The sequence below is a fragment of the Protopterus annectens genome, chromosome 4.part1 (assembly GCF_019279795.1).
Source record: "Protopterus annectens isolate FY-2018-M chromosome 4.part1, PAN1.0, whole genome shotgun sequence".
In the NCBI taxonomy this organism is placed as follows: Eukaryota; Metazoa; Chordata; order Ceratodontiformes; family Protopteridae; genus Protopterus; species Protopterus annectens.
In genome coordinates this window covers 568,414,431-568,432,672 of record NC_056734.1, presented here as the reverse complement: position 1 = coordinate 568,432,672, position 18,242 = coordinate 568,414,431, and the positions used below count along the sequence as shown (strand labels likewise).

The following is an 18,242-nucleotide window of genomic DNA, read 5'->3' as shown; positions in this document are numbered from 1 at the left end:
CCCAGCCAAGCTAGAGTTTTCACTGAGTGATTCACTAAACCTGCTGTAGTAGAGGCCAATGGGATATATGCAAATGAAACCTTAAGGACATAGTGTTTCAGCTTAATGGCTTCTGAATGTCCATGACTTTTTAACTTTTAAGTCTTTATGGTTATAGTCAGAACAATAAAGCGAAACCCACACTAGTTGTACACATGTTTGTTTTGACCTTTTTATTGACCTTGTCAGCACAGTATAAGTGAATAGTTTGGCTATATTTTAAATATCCCAACTAACATCCAAACCTAAGGGTAAAAATGTCACATAGACAAACCATTCAGTAAAAACTGCAAGAATAACCCAGCCAAGCTAGAGTTATCACTGTGCGATACCTTAAACCTGCTGTAATGGAGGCCTATGGGATATATGCAGATAGTCCCTTAAGGACATCAAGTGTTTCAGCTACATTACTTCTGAATGTTGGCAACTTTTTCAGGAATCCCTGAGGCTCACAAAAATAGGGTTGAATCCACCCTTCAGACCAGTTGTGTCTGCAGGAGTTTTAAGACGGTGGGTATTTTTCACCATGTTGGGACATTAAGTTGAATTGTATTATACAACAACATTTGTTATATTGGGGATTCCTGGGATTTTTTACATAATTTGAATAGCACAGTTTGTGAAATTTAATTAATTAGACCTATTATGGTTATAGCTGTTATTACCTCACTTTATACAGCTATTCCTGGAAATGTGGGAGAAAAAAAAAAAAAAAGTAAGTTTCATGGCAGCTGTGTTTAATTTTTACTAGTACCAAAGCTGTTACCTTTGGGTATGTTGTTAGAATTGGTAATTGTAGTCTGTAACAAGAGATTTTTAATCAGTTAAGGAGTCTTCTTCTAACCTTGTCATGAATGGGAAAAAACATGGTTGCATGTAACCAATTTTTATGAAGTTTGTAAAATTATATGTATGTGTTACTGATGACCTTTTTCTTTTTCATGGATGTTCCAGATGAAGTTTTGGTCACTTTTGAAAGTATATTAAACAACAGTGAATTTTTGGTCACTTTTGAAAGTATATTAAACAACAGTACTGACTTGTTTAATTGATAAATATAATCTAAATGATGTTCATCGTGCATACATCTGCAGTAATCACAGATGGGTTCCCTGCCGTCAGGCGGTCCCTCGGTTGGCCGAATTCCAAAGTCTAGGTCTGGCGTCGGTTGTTGTCGCTTTCTCTCCTGACGTCAGTGAGGCCAGAGTATACAAGACACAGCCGACGCCATGTTCTTCTGTCTTTTTTGCCGCGCGGTGCCCGAAGCAGAAGCAGTTCGCAAGTACCGGTCGGCCAGCTCCTGAATTACGGAAATATTGGAAACCGAAGTCTTCATTAAAGCGAAGTACCCCGTTGGGGAAACTTTTCTTGCCTCAGACCGATGTCAGAAAAAGTTAATAATTGTATTTCTTGTGGGAAGCAAATACCGCATAAGGATTTCCATTCCCTCTGCATACCTTGTTTAGGCCCAGACCACGACGTCTCGGGCTGTCGCTTTTGCGCTACCTTCAATAAACGCACTATTAAGCGTCGGGCGGAGTTCACCCAACACTATTTTGGTAAAGCCTTTGATTATAAAATGTTGTCGGACACTCCGACTACCGTTTTGTCCAAAAAACGCAAGGACAAGGACCGACACGAGGCCCGCGGTCCCCGCCGACACCACGCCAAAACAGGCTACACGTGGTCCGGTTCTCAGCGAGACGCCTTTGCAGTCCCTGACTACCGACGACACTCCTTTGGCGGTGTCCTCTGTACCCGAGACCGCTGGGACCTCGGCCCTTTCCCAGACTACAACCACGAAGCCTTTGCTAATGTTGAGCCTACTAATGTGGACAGGTCCACTTCCACCCATGGTGTCTTTAGACCCTCATCTTCTTTTTCTATTAAGGCCTTTACTAAATCCAAAGCAGCCAGGCATCCCAAGAGGCCTGTTGCACAGGGCCCATCTCCAGGTCCCATGCCTAAAACAGATGCTTAAAATGGCTGAGGATTTAATTACTCTTATCAGGGTTCTCAACCCTCCAGACAAGAGACCCAGAGTGGAGGAAGATTCTCCTCTTCTGATCAGGGATCCATTTTATCAGAACATTCTGATGTAGAGGAACACTCTTACTCCCCTTTTGAGGATTCGGATGCAGAGCAGTCCATTCCTTCTGTATCTCCTCCGGAGGATTTTTCCTTTGGGGAAACCTTGCACACTTTGAGGGAACACTTCCATTGGGAAGGCCAAGACTTTTCAGATTCCAAGAAAAGACTTAGGGAATTTCTTTGTTACCTCAACACAGACCTCTGGCGATACCCCTGTTTTGGACATACTTGATGATGTTTATTCGGAGGCTTGCCTTAACCTGGATTCTCTGCCTCCTGCACCAGTCAAACCTGATAGGTACTACAGAGTACCTAACTCTCACCAATTTCTCTTCAAAAGTCATAATGCTGACCCTGAAACCATTTCACAAGGCCCCAAGGGATTGAAGGCCTCCACTGCCAAGAATCCACTTCCTGCAGAAAGAGAGTCAAGATCTTTAGAAAGGTGGGGAAAAAGGTATATACCTCGGCCACCCTAGCCATGAGGGCCTTAAATTGTCAGTTTCATATGCTTAAATATCAACAGTTCCTGTTATCACAATTAAAGAATAAAATGTCTCAACCTGAACAACCAGATTTGAAGGAGTTACAGGATATGATGCATAGTGCAGAGCAAGTGGGTAAACACACCTTACAATGTGGTTATGATGCCCTAGAGGCCTCAAGTAGAGCGGCTGCTACAGGATCAGTCATTCGCAGACATGCCTGGCTTCGGGAACAAAACTTGCCTGATCATGTGAAAGCTAAACTTCTAGATGCTCCTTTACAAAAGGATGTGCTGTTTGGTACTAATGCTGAGGAGATACTACGGAAAATGGAAGAAAAGCCAAATCTATGCAAACTGTCAAAGCTTTTGTACAGGTCCAACCACCACGTTTTAGCAGAAATTGGCCTTCAAAAAACTGGTCCTTTCCAGCCACTGACAAGCCCCAAAGAGGTAGATACAGACGCACAAGGGGCAGAGGGCAATCACAAGGATCATATAGAGGCTGACAATGGCAAACTCCAGCACCAAGAGGTGGCGAAGACAGTGCACAACAATACAGGAAGCAAACCCAATGACTCCCTCATTTTCATGCCAAGCATGTCTCAGCTGGCAGCACCTTTGGGAGGAAAGCTAGCATTATTTGCAAGCAATTGGCATATTGTCACAACAGACAAATGGATCCTGGACATTATAAACAGAGGCTACAAATTTCAATTTCACACTCTTCCAAAAATGAGAGGCATGCCAAACCTGCCACAAAATCTAAGGGCAGAGGCACAACTACAAATTTCAAAGCTCATAAGCATGAGAGCTATTCAAGAGGTACCTACTCACGAACAAGGTCAAGGTTTTTATTCAAGACTTTTTCTGGTACCAAGGAAAGGAACCGACTGGAGACCCATTTTGGACTTATCCATCCTAAACACATTTCTACTCGTACCAAAATTCAAGATGCTCACATTACAGCAGCTTCTTCCCATGCTGGGCAAGGAGTTTTGGCTGGTAACATTGGACCTCAAGGAGGCATACCTGCATGTCCCTATCAGACAAAGCTGCAGAAGATACCTCAGATTTCTTGCAGGTTCAATCCACTATCAATTCTCTGCATTGTCCTTTGGCTTATCTACTGCGCCCAGAGTATTCACAATGTGCCTGGCATCAGTGATTGCCTACTGCAGACTTCAAGGGATACAAATTTACCCTTATTTGGATGACTGCCTGATCCAAGCGGACAGCAAGCACATACTTCTGGAACATCTGGCATATGTGACACGGTTACTGCATTCTCTGGGATACACAATCAACAAAGAGAAATCAAGGCTAACACCATCTCAGAAAATAACTTTCCTGGGTGCCAACTTGGACACAAACACCCAGATGGCCTACCTTACGCCAGAAAGACGGGGGCAACTATCTCAGTACTTCAAAATACTAGCAAAAAGTACCAGGCTTACTGCAAGGAAAATCCTGCAGGCTCTGGGATTCATGGCATCTTGCATTCTTTTAATCCCATGTGCAAAGCTGCATATGAGGAAACTTCAATGGTACCTAAAAAACCTATGGTCTCAACACAGTCACAGTTTGGAAACAATAATACCAATAATTCCATGTTTGCAAAAGGAATTTCTATGGTGGGCCCAAGCATGTCAAGCAAACACAGGCCTCCCATTCTGCAAGCCTCAAGCAAAGCAAGTCATCACAGCAGACGCCTCAGATTACGCCTGGGGCGACATGAGACAGGTGCATTCAGGGCAAATGGTCCCAAAAGGAAAAGCACCTTCACATCAATCAAAAGAAATGCTAGCAGTAATAAATGCAATTACAGCTTTCAAGGACTTCCTGCATCCAGGACAATTACTGATAAGAACAGACAACACCACAGTAATGTGGTACATAAACAAACAAGGAGGAACACATTCATACCCCTTGTGCAGACTAGCCATGACTCTTTGGAACTTGGCTCTGGAATGGCAAATCGAACTTCAAGCACAGTACTTGCCAGGATTGGAAAACATGCTGGCAGACAATCTAAGCAGAAATATGACAGATCCACACGAATGGAAGTTACATCCTCAGGTGTTTACAGAAATAATCCAAGCGTGGGGGAGGCCAGACATAGATCTTTTTGCCTCCCACAGGAATCATCAATTGGAAAAATTTTGTTCGAGGACCTTTCATCCAAAGGCCTGGAGAGTGGACGCCCTTTCATTCAGTTGGACAGCATGGACAGTTTACGCATTCCCACCTCTGCCTCTTCTGCCCAAGGTGCTTTTGAAAGCAAGAGCAGACCGAAGATGATACTGATTGCTCCAGATTGGCCAAGGCAACACTGGTACCCACTCCTGAGGAGCCTAACACATACTCCTCCCTGGTCCCTGCCTCTAATGCCTCTTCTGCTGACTCAGCACAGCTACAAAACTCTTCACAGTCAGCTGAAAACACTCAATCTCGCTGCATGGAAAATTCCTTAACACCACAACAGACCCTACTCTCCAAGGAGGTGCAGGATGTCATTTTGGAGGCCAGAAGGCCATCTACTAGAAAAGCTTACTCCGCAAAATGGAAGCGGTTTTGCTCTTGGAATGAGAAAAAAGACCAGGACCCTAGAAAACTGAACTTGCCTCAGGTATTACAGTATCTAGCTGAGCTGCTGAACAGTGGACTTTCATTTTCTTCCATAAAAATCCATGCCTCAGCCATTTCTGCAGAATTCAACACGGATCCTCCTTTATTTTCTCACCCACTCTTACGACAGTTCCTCAGAGGGGCTAAGAATATAAGACCACCAAGGAAACAACCAATACCAGCCTGGGATCTTAATTACATACTAGAAAATTAACATTGCCTCCTTTTGAACCAGCTGCCTCAACAGATTTGCAATATTTGTCCTGGAAAACTGCCTTCCTTCTGGCTATCACTTCAGCTCGTAGAGTTTCGGAACTACAGGCTCTCATGGCGGTGCAGCCCTTTCTCATCTTCCATCAGGACAGGGTTTCCCTTCGTACCAACCCATCATTTATGCCTAAAGTGGTATCCAGGGTAGCTTTAAATCAAGCCATACACCTTCCTACCTTTTACCCCAATCCTCAAAACAAAGGGGAAAGGCTGCTACATTCTTTAGACATCCATAGGCAGCTACGTTACTATTTGGACAGAACAAAGTCCTTCAGGAAATCAGAACAACTCTTTGTGTCCTATGCTGTAGGGGCTCAAGGGAAGCCAGTTTCCAAGCAGACTGTTTCAAAGTGGGTAGGCCACTGCATACGGTTTTGTTATTCCTATCATGGGAAATCTGTTCCTACAGGTATCAGATCACACTCCACCAGGGCCACAGCTACCTCTACAGCCTTCCTCAGAGGAGTTCCTACCAAAGATATTTTGGAGGCAGCCACTTGGAGTTCTGTACATACCTTCACAAAACACTACCACCTGCCTTTATATTCCCGAACTAGAGCAGGCTTTGCTACTGCTGTGTTGCAGGGCATTCTGGCTCAACCCAGTTCCTCCTAGTACCTACCACCCTGTGCGTAGCTTTGGGACTCTACCCATCTGTGATTACTGCAGCTGTATGCACGATGAACATAGTACAGTTTTGTACCTACCATAAATGTAGATGTTCGAGTGCTAATACAGCTGCAGTACAGGTTTCCCTCCCTCCTTCCCCACTTGGTAAAGGCATGGGGCCTAGCAACCTCTTCATACAACCTGACTGGGTTATCCTTCTATGGTTTATTTGCTTGCAACTACTGATTTTGGATTATATTGCATTGCTTGTATATACATATAAACATAATTTATGTATTGCCTTCCTTCTGGGGGCACCTGACATCTGGGGCAAGAAAGACTGAAGAACATGGCGTCGGCTGTGTCTTATATACTCCGGCCTCACTGACGTCAGGAGAGAAAGCGACAACAACCGACGCCGGACCTAGACTTTGGAATTCGGCCGACCGAGGGACCGCCTGACGGCAGAGAACCCATCTGTGATTACTGCAGCTGTATTAGCACTCTAACATCTACATTTATGGTAGGTACAAAACTGTACTTTTTGCATGCTGACATCAGTTTTGATGAGAGTGAAAGAAATCAAAAGTGTATAGAAAAACAATGTGCATACATGTGACTGTTGTGCACCCAGAACACAGTAAAAGAAATATAATTAGGACAGAAGAGTTTCTGACAGCAGAGAATGATGAGTTTCTTGATTTGGATGTTTAGAAACATGCTTTTACAGACGAGGTATAAACTGGATTTTTTAACTTGTATTTTTGAAGAAGTAAAAAACGAATGTAAGGAGGTGAAACAACTCAGCCGTGAATAGACAAGGAAAATTCTTTTTTTAATTATTTTGCTGTAACAATATAGACCGTTGTCTATGAAGCACAGAGTTAAAGAAAATTGGAAGGTATGTTATGTGCAGCAGGTAAGGATGATAAAGGATAATGAGGGAAACATACTCACAAGCGAGGAGAGTGTGTTGAGCAGATGGAAAGAGTACTTTAAGGGATTGATGAATGAAGAGAATGAGAGGGAGAGCAGGTTGGATGATGTGCGGATAGTGAATCATGAAGTGCAGTGGATTAGTAAGGAGGAAGTAAGGATAGCTATGAAGTGGATGAAGAACAGAAAGGCTGTTGGTTCAGATGACATACCTGTGGAAGCATGGAGGTGTTTAGGTGAAATGGCAGTGGAGTTTTTAACTAGATTGTTTAATGAAATCTTGGAAAGTGAGAGGATGCCTGAGGAATGGAGAAAAATGTTTTGGTACCGATTTTTAAGAACAAGGGTGATGTGCAGAGCTGTAGTAACTACAGAGGGATTAAACTGATCAGTCACAGCATGAAGTTATGGGAAAGAGTAGTGGAAGCTAGGTTAAGAAGGGAGGTGATGATTAGTGATCAGCAGTATGGTTTCATGCCAGGAAAGAGCACTACAGATGCGATGTTTGCTCTGAGAATGTTGATGGAGAAGTGCAGAGAAGGTCAGAAGGAGTTGCATTGTTTCTTTGTGGATTTCGAGAAAGCATATGACACGGTGCCTAGAGAGGAGTTGTGGTATTGTATGAGGAAGTCGGGAGTGTCAGAGAAGTATGTAAGAGTGGTACAGGATATGTACGAGGGTAGTGTGACAGCGGTGAGGTCTTCGGTGGGAGAGACAGATGCGTTTAAGGTGCAGGTGGGATTACATCAAGGATCAGCTCTGAGCCCTTTCTTATTTGCAATGGTGATGGACAGGTTGACAGATGAGATCAGACAGGAGTCCCTGTCGACTATGATGTTTGCAGATGACATTGTGATCTGTAGTGAGAGTAGGGAACAGGTGGATGAGACCCTGGAGAGGTGGAGATATGCTCTAGAGAGAAGAGGAATGAAGGTCAGCAGGACTAAGACGGAATATATGTGTGTGAATGAGAGGGAGGATAGAGGAATGGTGAGGATGCAGGGAGTAGAGGTGGCGAAGGTGGATGAGTTTAAGTACTTGGGATCAACAGTTCAGAGTAATGGTGAGTGTGGAAGAGAGGTGAAGAAGAGAGTACAGGCAGGATGGACTGGGTGGAGAAGAGTGTCAGGAGTGATTTGTGACAGATGAGTACCAGTAGGAGTGAAAGGGAAGGTCTACAAGAGGGTAGTGAGACCAGCTATGTTATATGGGTTGGAGACAGTGGCATTGACAAAAAGGCAGGAGTCAGAGCTTGACGTGGCAGAGTTGAAGATGTTAAGATTTGCACTGGGTGTGATGAGGATGGACAGGATTAGGAATAAGTATATTAGAGGCTCAGCCCAGGTTGGAAGATTTGGAGACAAAGCAAGAGAGGCAAGATTACATTGGTTTGAACGTGTTGAGAAGGGATGCAGAGTATATTGGGAAAAAGATGCTAAGGATGAAGCTGCCAGGTAACAGGAAAAGAGGGAGGCCTAAGATAAGGTTTATGGATGTGGTGAGAGAGGATATGCAGGTGGTTGGTTTGACAGAGCAAGATGCAGAGGACCGGAAGAAATGGAAACAGTTGATCTGCTGTGGTGACTCCTAACGGGAGCAGCCGAAAGAAGAAGTTATGGGTACCCTGATGTATTATAGAAGATGGGGAGATATTCTTCCAAGATCACTGTTGCAGTATTAATAATGGGATATACTGCCAAAGATAGTTGTATGTCCAGCCAGCATACCAAAGCCTGGGCACCTTCCTCATACCATATTTCCAAAGTACGACACAAGCCCATAGGCAGGAGGTACATGAGGTAATTCATGCTCATGCATGCTTTAACTTCTTTGCCACCAGCCCAAAAGTAGAACTTTGCTTAGTCTTTGGTCTGTGTGATGTATGACTAGTAACAACTACTTACCTGTTTAGCTCTTGGGTAGATAAGTACTAATGGGGACCCTCCCCTTTGTTATTGCTTGTCTTAATTTTTGTATGTGTGATTCAAGAGAGAGAAATGTGACTGTGGGAGGCATATCCCATAGAAATGTCACATAAAGTGTTTTGCCTTTCTGCTGAACACAACTACCGAGATTGATACTTGTCGGTCCTTTGTCTTAAATATCTTCATATCTATCTTTCTTCATTGAAGATATACTTAGAAAATTAAAGGCTTAAAGAGCTCATGCACAACACCATGTTGTCTGAACCTTCTAATCAGCCATTCTCAAAAAAGAAATGAAGGCTAAACTCAAGGCTTCAGCTATCCAGCCCAACCCAGATGTCTCTGCCATGTCTGTTGGAGTCCTTGAGCCATCTGGTGCCTAAGGCCACTCCTGTTACTGTGACCCAGTCAAAGACCGTTATGGGGAAGCCCATTTACACATTTCCTGTGGCTTATTTGATGTCTCTAATGAGAGGGGAGAACCCTAGGTGGTTGTCTCTGAGGAGGGAAAAATGGTATGTCTTAAATTTTATAGAGGAACTACCCAATTCTCTGATGCACTGTGTTTTTTGTAGAGGCAGATGTTCCAACAAAGAAAAACAAAAGATTGTGCATATTTCTCCCACCTCAGATTTTGTGAGAGCTGCAGAAAGATGGCAAGACTTTACTTTATGGGCTGTTTAAGGCCATTATGTCTTTAAAGCCCCCTCAGCATTTCAGGCACTGCCTGCTGCTGTACCTCTTCTACCCCGCTTAAGAAATTGAGGGAGGCTTCCTTTGAAGAGTTAAGATCTGGATTCTAATGAGGATTCCCTTTTTTCTTCACAAATCCATTCCTCTTTGGCTGTGTTTTTTTCATGATACCCTTTCTCCTGACTCTCCTTCAGTGGAGCTCTTTAGTTATATGACCCCCATGTGATCAATAGATGGAAAGTTGCAAATTCACCCCCAGTCTGGGCTCTGTGTCTCTGGACAGAAATCGACAGTATATAAATTAATCTCCAACTAACATACGTCCCATAAATCTTGGTTGTCTCCTTACTAACATACCTCACCAATATAGTCATCCAAGGTACTGTGGGTCAAAACTGGGTTTGGTTGCATAGCTGGGCTTTTAAAGACCCTGATGATGATTAGACTAGTATACACATATGAACCCATGGATATCCAGTGGTCAGAATGATGCAGTATTTTAAATGGGAATGCATCGAGATCACTGATGCACAATATAGATATTCTGCCCTTTTGGACATGTGTGTTGCTAACCTTCTGCCATTCCTTCTGTCCTGGAAGCCCAGTGAATACCTTTACCAATGTTTTCCTCAATCTCAGCCTCCTGCTCCTAAGAAACCAGACAGGTTTTGCAATGTGCCAGAAGATCAAAAGTTTCTTTATTAAGTTCTGTTTTCTGATCCTATTGTTATTCCCCTTTTTATGAGGAAAAAATCTAAACTATTGTCCTCCTTTTAATGTACTGCCTACAGAGAACCATGGGCAGGTATAGTAAAAAGTTTTACATATTTGATACCTTGGTTTTTAGGACTGCTAACTGTCAGACCCATATGAGAAGGTACCTTTTATCTGTCCTCTCTAAATATAAGACAGTAAGTGATGTTCTTCGTGTTTCACTGTTGCAGTCATTACATTTGGGTAATCTGCTGGTAGGTTTCCCTCAGTCAGCCTGATTAACAAAGTCTTGGGTCCTGCGTCGGTTGCTGTCCCTTCTTCTCTGATGTCAGGTCGTCAGGGGTATAAAACTTGCAGCCGACACCATTACATCAGTCTTTCTTGCCGCGTGGTGCCTGAAGCAGAAGCAGTTTGCAAGTGCCTGTCAGAACCGAAGTCTTCAACTAAAAGCTAAGTACTAAAAGCGAAGTACCCCATTGGGGAAACTTTTTCTTGCTCTTTACCGATGTCAGTAAAAGTTAATAATTGCATTACTTGTGGGAAACAAATACCTCATAAGGATTTTCATTTGTACTGTATTCCTTACCTAGGCCCTGATCACAACGTACCTTATTGTCGGTTTTGTGCTGGATTTAATCAATGCACTATTAAGCGTCTGTATATTTTTGCTTCTAAATATTTTGGTTCACGATTCAACTATCCAGAAATGTTGTCTGTTAGCAATCTGACTACCGGAATACCTAAAAAAAAAAAAACGCAAAGAAAAAGACAGAGACAGGCTGTCGAGTTCCAAAACTGACGATGACGCTTCTCCTAAGCCAGTCGCTAGTTCGCCGGTACTCAGTGAGGCGCTTTCGCACCCCCTGATGCCCGCTACTTTTGATTCACAGGCCTCTACTGAGACCCATCCGGAGTCCGGTATGCCACGAGATGCTTTAAGTATTGAACCCACGGATGTTTCTACCTTGGACTGGTCCGGAGCCGCTGTGCAGGCACCAGCTACTGAGGGTGTTTTCAGGCCTAAAGATTTGTATATTAAACCAACGCTGTCTTCAAAATTAAGGCCAAAATCTACTTCTATGTCTAAAAATCCGATGCTTGGGCCACATGTACAGGCCCCTATGCCTAAAAAACAAATGATCAAAATGGCTGAAGACTTAATTACCCTGATCAGGGGTAGCCAACCCCCTCCTTCTAAGAGGCCTAGGCAAGATATTGATTATGAAATCTTCTGAACAGGATTCTATTTCTTCTGACTCTTCTAATGAATAGGATTTGTCTATTCCTACTTATGAGGACTCTGATGCAGAAGATTCCATTCCTTCTGCTTCTCCCCCTGAGGAGTTTTCTTTTGGGGAAACTTTACATACTTTTAAGGGAACATTTCCACTGGGAAAGTCAGGATTTCTCTGAATCTAAAAAGAGACTTAGGGATTTTCTTCTTCTTCCACAGCATAGGCCTTTGGCTATACATCCTGTCCTAGACATTGTTGATATTTTTTCAGAATCTAGTATGGCTCCTGATTCTCTGCCTCCGGCTCCTTGTAAACCAGACAGATACTACAGGGTTCCTGTCTCCCACAAATTCCTTTTCAAAAATCCTATTGCTGATCCTGAAACCATTTCTCAGGGTCCCAAGGGCATTAAGGTCTCTACTGCTAAAAATCCTACCCCTTCTGTCAGAGATTCCAGGGCGCTGGATAGATGGGGTAAGAAGGTTTACACTTGTGCGACCTTGGCAATCAGTGCTTTAAACTGTCAATTTCATATGCTTAAATATCAACAGCATATCATGAGACTACTTAACAGAAAATGATGTTAATTTCTGACTGTGTGGAAAATAAAGATTTACAGGATTTACTACATTCAGCTGAACAAGCTGGTAAACAGAACCGTCTCTTTGGTAATAAGTCTGAAGAAGTGTTAAAATAATGGAAGATAAAGATAAATCTATGCAAACTGTGAAAGATTTCTTACAAGTGCGATCTCCATGATTTAGTAGGCACTGGCCTACTAAGAACTGGTCCTTTCCAGTGCCTTTGAGAGCCGCTCAAGTCAAATCCAGACATTCCAAAGGCTCCAGGTTTCAGTCCCAAGAAACTTTTAAAACAAAACAATGGGGTGCCTCCACCTCCAAATCTGGAAACAACAAGGCACCTCCCTATGGTAAACAGTCTCAGTGACTTGCCTCTACACTCACCCAGCTCTTACCTTTCAGCTGCCCCTTTGTGGGGGAGAACTGGCACTTTATGCATGAAACTGGCAACTTATTACCCAGGACAAATGGGTTTTAAATATAGTATCCTAGGGATACAGATTTCATTTCCACATGTTGACAATCCCAAACGGATGGCCAGACCTGCCCCCAAATCAGTGGGCAGAGGCCCACAAACAAGTTCTGTCCCTCATGAACATGGGGGTTATTCAACCAGTACCAGAAGAGGAAAAGGGACAAGGTTTCTATTCCAGACCTTTCCTGGTACCCAGAAAAGACAAATCCTGGCATCCAGTTCTGGGCTTATCCGCTCTAAAACACATTTCTGGACATTCCAAAATTCAAGATGCTGACTCTTCAACAGTTAGTACCTATGCTAGGCAAAGATGCCTGGTTGGTAACTCTAGACTTGAGGCTTACCTGCATATCCCAATCAGGGAATCTTGCAGAAGATACCTCCGCTTCAAAGCAGGCTACTTGCATTACCAGTTCTCTGCACTGCCCTTTGGCTTATCTACTGCGCCCAGGGTCTTCACAAAGTGCCTGGCTCCAGTAATTGCATTTTGCTGGCAAAGAAATATTCAAATATATCCATACCTGGACGATTGTCTAATTCAGGCAAAAAGCAAGGACATTCTTCTAAAGCATCTGGTGTTTGTAAAAAGGGATCTGAAGTTGTTAACTTCGTTTGGTCTGCAACCTGTGGGTATCGGATCCGTCCTCGGATCCGAGCCGGCAGCTTTACCGAGCTAAAAGATCCGAGCTCCTAGCTCCTCCCCTACCCATAATCCCCTGCTACACATCCCCCATCCTCAGATCTAGTTTGCCGCGGCTTATAGCAGCTTCTAGAGACGAGCTCTTAGGCGTGGGTGAGAAATTTCCAGTTTTATAAAAACCTGTTAAAATCGTTTTTTTTTCTTTGGTGTGTGTGTATGGTTTAGCCCCCTTTATCTACTAGTATTTTTAGCATAAATTTTTTGTGGTAAATTTACTTCAAATTTGTTTCATTCCCTCCCCCTAGTGCGTGAGTGTGTGGTGTGATGGCTGAAGGACCTAAAGCCATATTTTCTAAATGCACTGAGTGTGGTCATAAGCTGTCCCCAGCCGATGGCCACACTCAGTGCGTTATTTGCCTGGGGGTGGCCCATTTATCCACCAGCTGCCAGGTTTCTGCAGCTTTCAACCCCCGGACTATCAGGGATAGGAGGAACAAGCTTATCCTGGCGGGCTTGTTGCCCCCGGTTTCTTCTCCCTCCTCTCCCTCTAAGGCACCGGTCGCGGCTGCGGCTTCCGTGCCTTCCAAGCCCCCTCCCTTGTTGGGGACTCAAACTTCCTCTGCTTCTCAGGGTGAGGGGGACTCTTCTTCCTTTTCTAAAGAGAAAAGGAGCGATAAGGACCGGCACAGGCATAAAAGGCGAGCTGAGTCTCATCCCTCGGCCCCGCCAGCTAAGGTAGCTAGTCCCGCTAAGAGGGCCTCTGGTTCTCATCATTCTCGGCTCCTTTCTCCTTGGTTTTCCCCGGAGCCAGAAGAGGAGTACCGGTCTCCCTCGAGGTGGCCCTCCAGGCCCGACTCTACGACCTCCTCCAGATCCACCAGAAGCTTGACCGATGCTGATTTGGACCGGATGATGCGTTGTTTCTTGCAGGCTCAAATGCAGATGGGGGTGCTCCAGCCTCCCCCCCCCCTCCGTGGGGGAGCTCTGCCCTTTTCTTTACCCAGATCGCTCCTTCTCCGACCTGGTTTAGGGTTTCGGAGTCTTTGGATCCGTGCCGTTTCGGACTCGGGAACGGTTGGCGCCAACCATCTTCATTACTTTGCCGACTATGCCCTCGAGCGTGTCAGATCCTAGCTCTCGGGGCCGAGAGCCGAGCATCGGATCTGTGGGGGGGGGGGGCTGTCTTCGGTGCCATTAAGGTCGGAGCACACTTCCCTCTCGGGTCCGACCACTTCGGCTCCGATGCCGATCCCTGCATCGGCACCGAGGGGCTACTCTCGGAACCAGGGGAGAGCGGTTCGAACTCGGCGTTTGATGTAGTGGAGAGGGTGCTGTTGAGGACTTCCAGATCCCCGGTCTGGGCTGCGGATCCATCAGTCACCCCTGCGCATTTGGGCCTGTCCTCTGTCATCCAGCCACAGGGACAGCCTGCATTGGCGCTCCAGTTGGTTCCCTTAGAGGAACAAGACCCCGTGGCTGAACCCTCCTCAGATAGCCCCACCGAGGAGCTTCCTCACAAACGGAAGTGCAAAAGGAGGCACCTGGACTCCCCTGAGTCCCTCACAGAGGACACAGACTTGGAGGAAGGGGAAGGTTCCCCAAGGTCACCCCCTGAGGATGTCTCAGAGGAGGGTGGTCTGCACAAAAACCTTCCTCGGACGAGTCTGTGTTCTTGGATGCGTTTGATGCAGGCCCGTCTACTTCTTGGGTGTCCCCCCCCGGCGGACTTAATTACCACCAGGACTTGGAAGGAGCCGGACACCATGGAGCCAATTCCCAGAAGGCCAGACAAGATACTAAGTCCCCCTTCTGATAGGCTGGCATGCTCTAAAGGTTCTCCAGTGGATGCCGTGGTGGCGGCTGCCACCAAGAAGGAACTAGCGCAGGAGAGTTCCTTGGTCCACCCTCCTGATAAGGAATCTCAGACGTTGGACCGCATTGGAAAGCAGATGTTTGCTTCAGCTACCTTCTCTGTGAGGGCACTGAACTCTATGGCACATGTCATCAGACTCTAACGAGACTTGATTAAGGAATATGCTGGAGTCCCCCCGGAGTCCATGGCGGCCGAGGACAAACGCACCTTCTCGACTCGCATGGCCACTCTGAAATCTATTACTAACACATCTGTGCGGCTACTCTCCCATGCCACGGAGGGAGTGGCTAGAGCCAGCGGAGCAGGCATCGCTCTGCGGCGCCATGCCTGGCTCCGCCTTTGTGATTTTGCGGGACCCTTCAAGGCGTCCTTCGCGAACGTGCCCTTTGACGGTTCTGCGCTCTTTGGCAAGACCGTCCGTGACACGCTGGTCCAAAGCGAGAAAGATGGGAAGACGCTGTCTGCAGTTGGGATCCGCTTCTCTAATCCCCAACGGTCCTTCTCGAGGAACCAGAGGGGACAAAAGAAGATGTGGTTCCGTAAATCACAGCAGTCCCGTCCCTCTTCGGACCCCTCGTCCTTCAGAGGCAGAGGAGGATGAGGTGGATGCCGGCCCAGAGGCAGAGGGGGGCCAAGTAATCTCTGGTCTCGAACCTTTCTCAGAGAGACCCGCGCAACAGCCCTGAGGGCTTACCCGACTGTCCCTCTCTGGAGGCAGTCGGGGGGCGTTTGTCAGAGCACCTCCAAACTTGGGAGTCCATTACTACGGACCGGTGGGTGCTCCGAATTATATCCAGAGGTTATTCCATTCCCTTTCTGAGTCTTCCCCCTCCTATAAAATGCCTCCCCGATGTCCCACTCTATCAGAGGGAGGCGGCAGCTTCAGAAATTTCGAAGCTATTAGAAAAGAGAGCCATCCAGCACATCCCCCCAGGCCAGTCCGGAGATTGGGAAATTACTCCAGGTTCTTTTTTGTGCCAAAAAAGACAGGGGATCTGAGGCCTATCCTAGACCTCTCATCTCTAAACCTGTTCATTCCCAAAGAGAAATTCCGGATGGTCACTCTGTAATCTATTCTCCCCATTCCTACGGGAGAACGACTGGATGTGCTCCATAGACCTCAAGGATGCATACTACCACATTCTAATGGACAGACGTAGGAGGTTCCTCCGCTTTCGGCTGGGAGACGGTCACTATCAGTTCAAGGGCTTTTCCGTTCGGCCTCACCTCAGCCCCCAGGGTGTTCACCAATGTCATGGCAGTGGTCGCAGCCCACCTGAGACTTCAGAGCATTCGAGTCTATCCGTACCTGGATGACTGGCTCCTCACCGCCTCCACCAGGCATCAGCTCTGCTCTGCCAGGGATTATGCTCTGGCTCTTACTCAGCGTCTGGGTATTACCGTAAACCTTCAGAAATAGTTCCTTCATCCTGTGCAGGTTCTGGAATTTATAGGGGCCAAGATAGATACACGCCACTCCAAGGCTTTTCTGACAACAGACAGGTTGCACAGTTTGTCTCTTCATGTTTTGGCAATTCTCCAGTCCCCAGTCCCACCTGCGGAATTAGTCCTGAGAGCTTTGGGCTCCATGGCGGCAGCCATCGGTCTGTCGCCTTTTGCACGACTGAGCATGAGGTCCAATGGTCACTCCTTCTGCACCCCTTGAACACACCGATTCCCTTGAGCAGGGTTTGCAAGGACTCCCTTCTCTGATGGCTTCATTCTCAGGAGCTGCGAGAGGGGAGACAGTTTGTCATGCCTCAGCCCCAAGCCACGTTGACCACAGACGCTTCTCGCCTCGGGTGGGGGGGGGCATGCTGTGGGCAGAACTGTCCAAGGCACGTGGACTCCCTCAGAGACTGTTCTGCATATCGGTGTTCTGGAGATGAGGGCGGTGCTTCTAGCGTTACATGCCCTACAAGACCTTCTTCCTCCGGGAACTATTGCAATTCAGACAGACAACATGGCTGTGGTCTGGTACATCAACAAACAGGGAGGAACCAGATCTTATCCCCTTTGCCGAGAGGCTATGAGAGTTTGGGAATGGGCGATCTCCACCAACCGCTTTCTGGTAGCAATGCACATTCTGGACTGGACCAACATCCTAGCGGACAAGCTAAGATGCTTGATCCTCACACTGTACGAGTGGTCTCTAAACCCGTTAGTAGCGAAACAAATCTTCCTCAAATGGGGTCTACCTTGCTGCGATCTGTTTGCTTCTCTGTCAAACACAAAGTGCAGCGAGTTTTTCGCTCTAATTCCCCCAATAGGGGAGAGCCCCAGAGATGCTATGGTTCATGCTTGGCCCCCCGGTCTCCTTTATGCTTATCCCCCGCTTCCGCTCATGACGAAGTTCCTGCAGAAAGCCCATCGGTTGGGGAGCAAGATAATCCTCATAGCCCCATTCTGGCCTCGCCAGATCTGGTTCCCTTACCTGCGGTCTCACAGTGTAGTTCCTCCTTGGATCTTGGATCCCATTCCAGATCTAATTTCTCATCCTGCGGGATTACAACCCCCAAACCTGGGCGACCTCAAGCTCACGGCTTGGTTGATCCAGTTCCGCTGATAGCAAGGACTCCCGGTATCTCGTCACCAGTGAAAGCTATTCTGGTAGCTGCACACAAACCTTCTACCAGAAAAATCTACAGTAGTAAATGGAAACGTTTTTCCATCTGGGCCAAAGACAGGGGCTTGGACCCCTTTAACTGTCCCTATTCCGACAATTCTTGATTTTCTTTCCCATATCTTTCATCAGGGAGCCAGTGCATCTACGGTTAAAGTACAGTTGGCAGCCATCTCTCATTTTCACGTTTGGGATGATGTAGGATCACTGGCTTCCACCAGGATTTGCAAAACTTTTTAAAAAGGCGCCTTTCTGTTAAAACCGTCAGTTAAGACTGCGGTCCCACCATGGGACTTAACATTGGTCCTACAGGCTTTGATGGGCCCTCCTTTCGAACCGGCTGCTTCTGCTCAGTTGAAATTTTTATCTTGGAAAACAGCCTTCCTGATTGCAATAACTTCAGCCAGGAGAGTGTCTGAGCTTCAA

The 18,242-nt window shown here is 46.2% G+C and overlaps 1 protein-coding gene across 1 annotated transcript in view; it reads left to right on the top strand.

Annotated features, from left to right (window-relative positions):
* GNB4 (G protein subunit beta 4) overlaps window positions 1–18,242 on the top strand; it is a 1,262,726-nt gene that overhangs the window by 305,043 nt on the left and 939,441 nt on the right. The window lies entirely within an intron of this gene.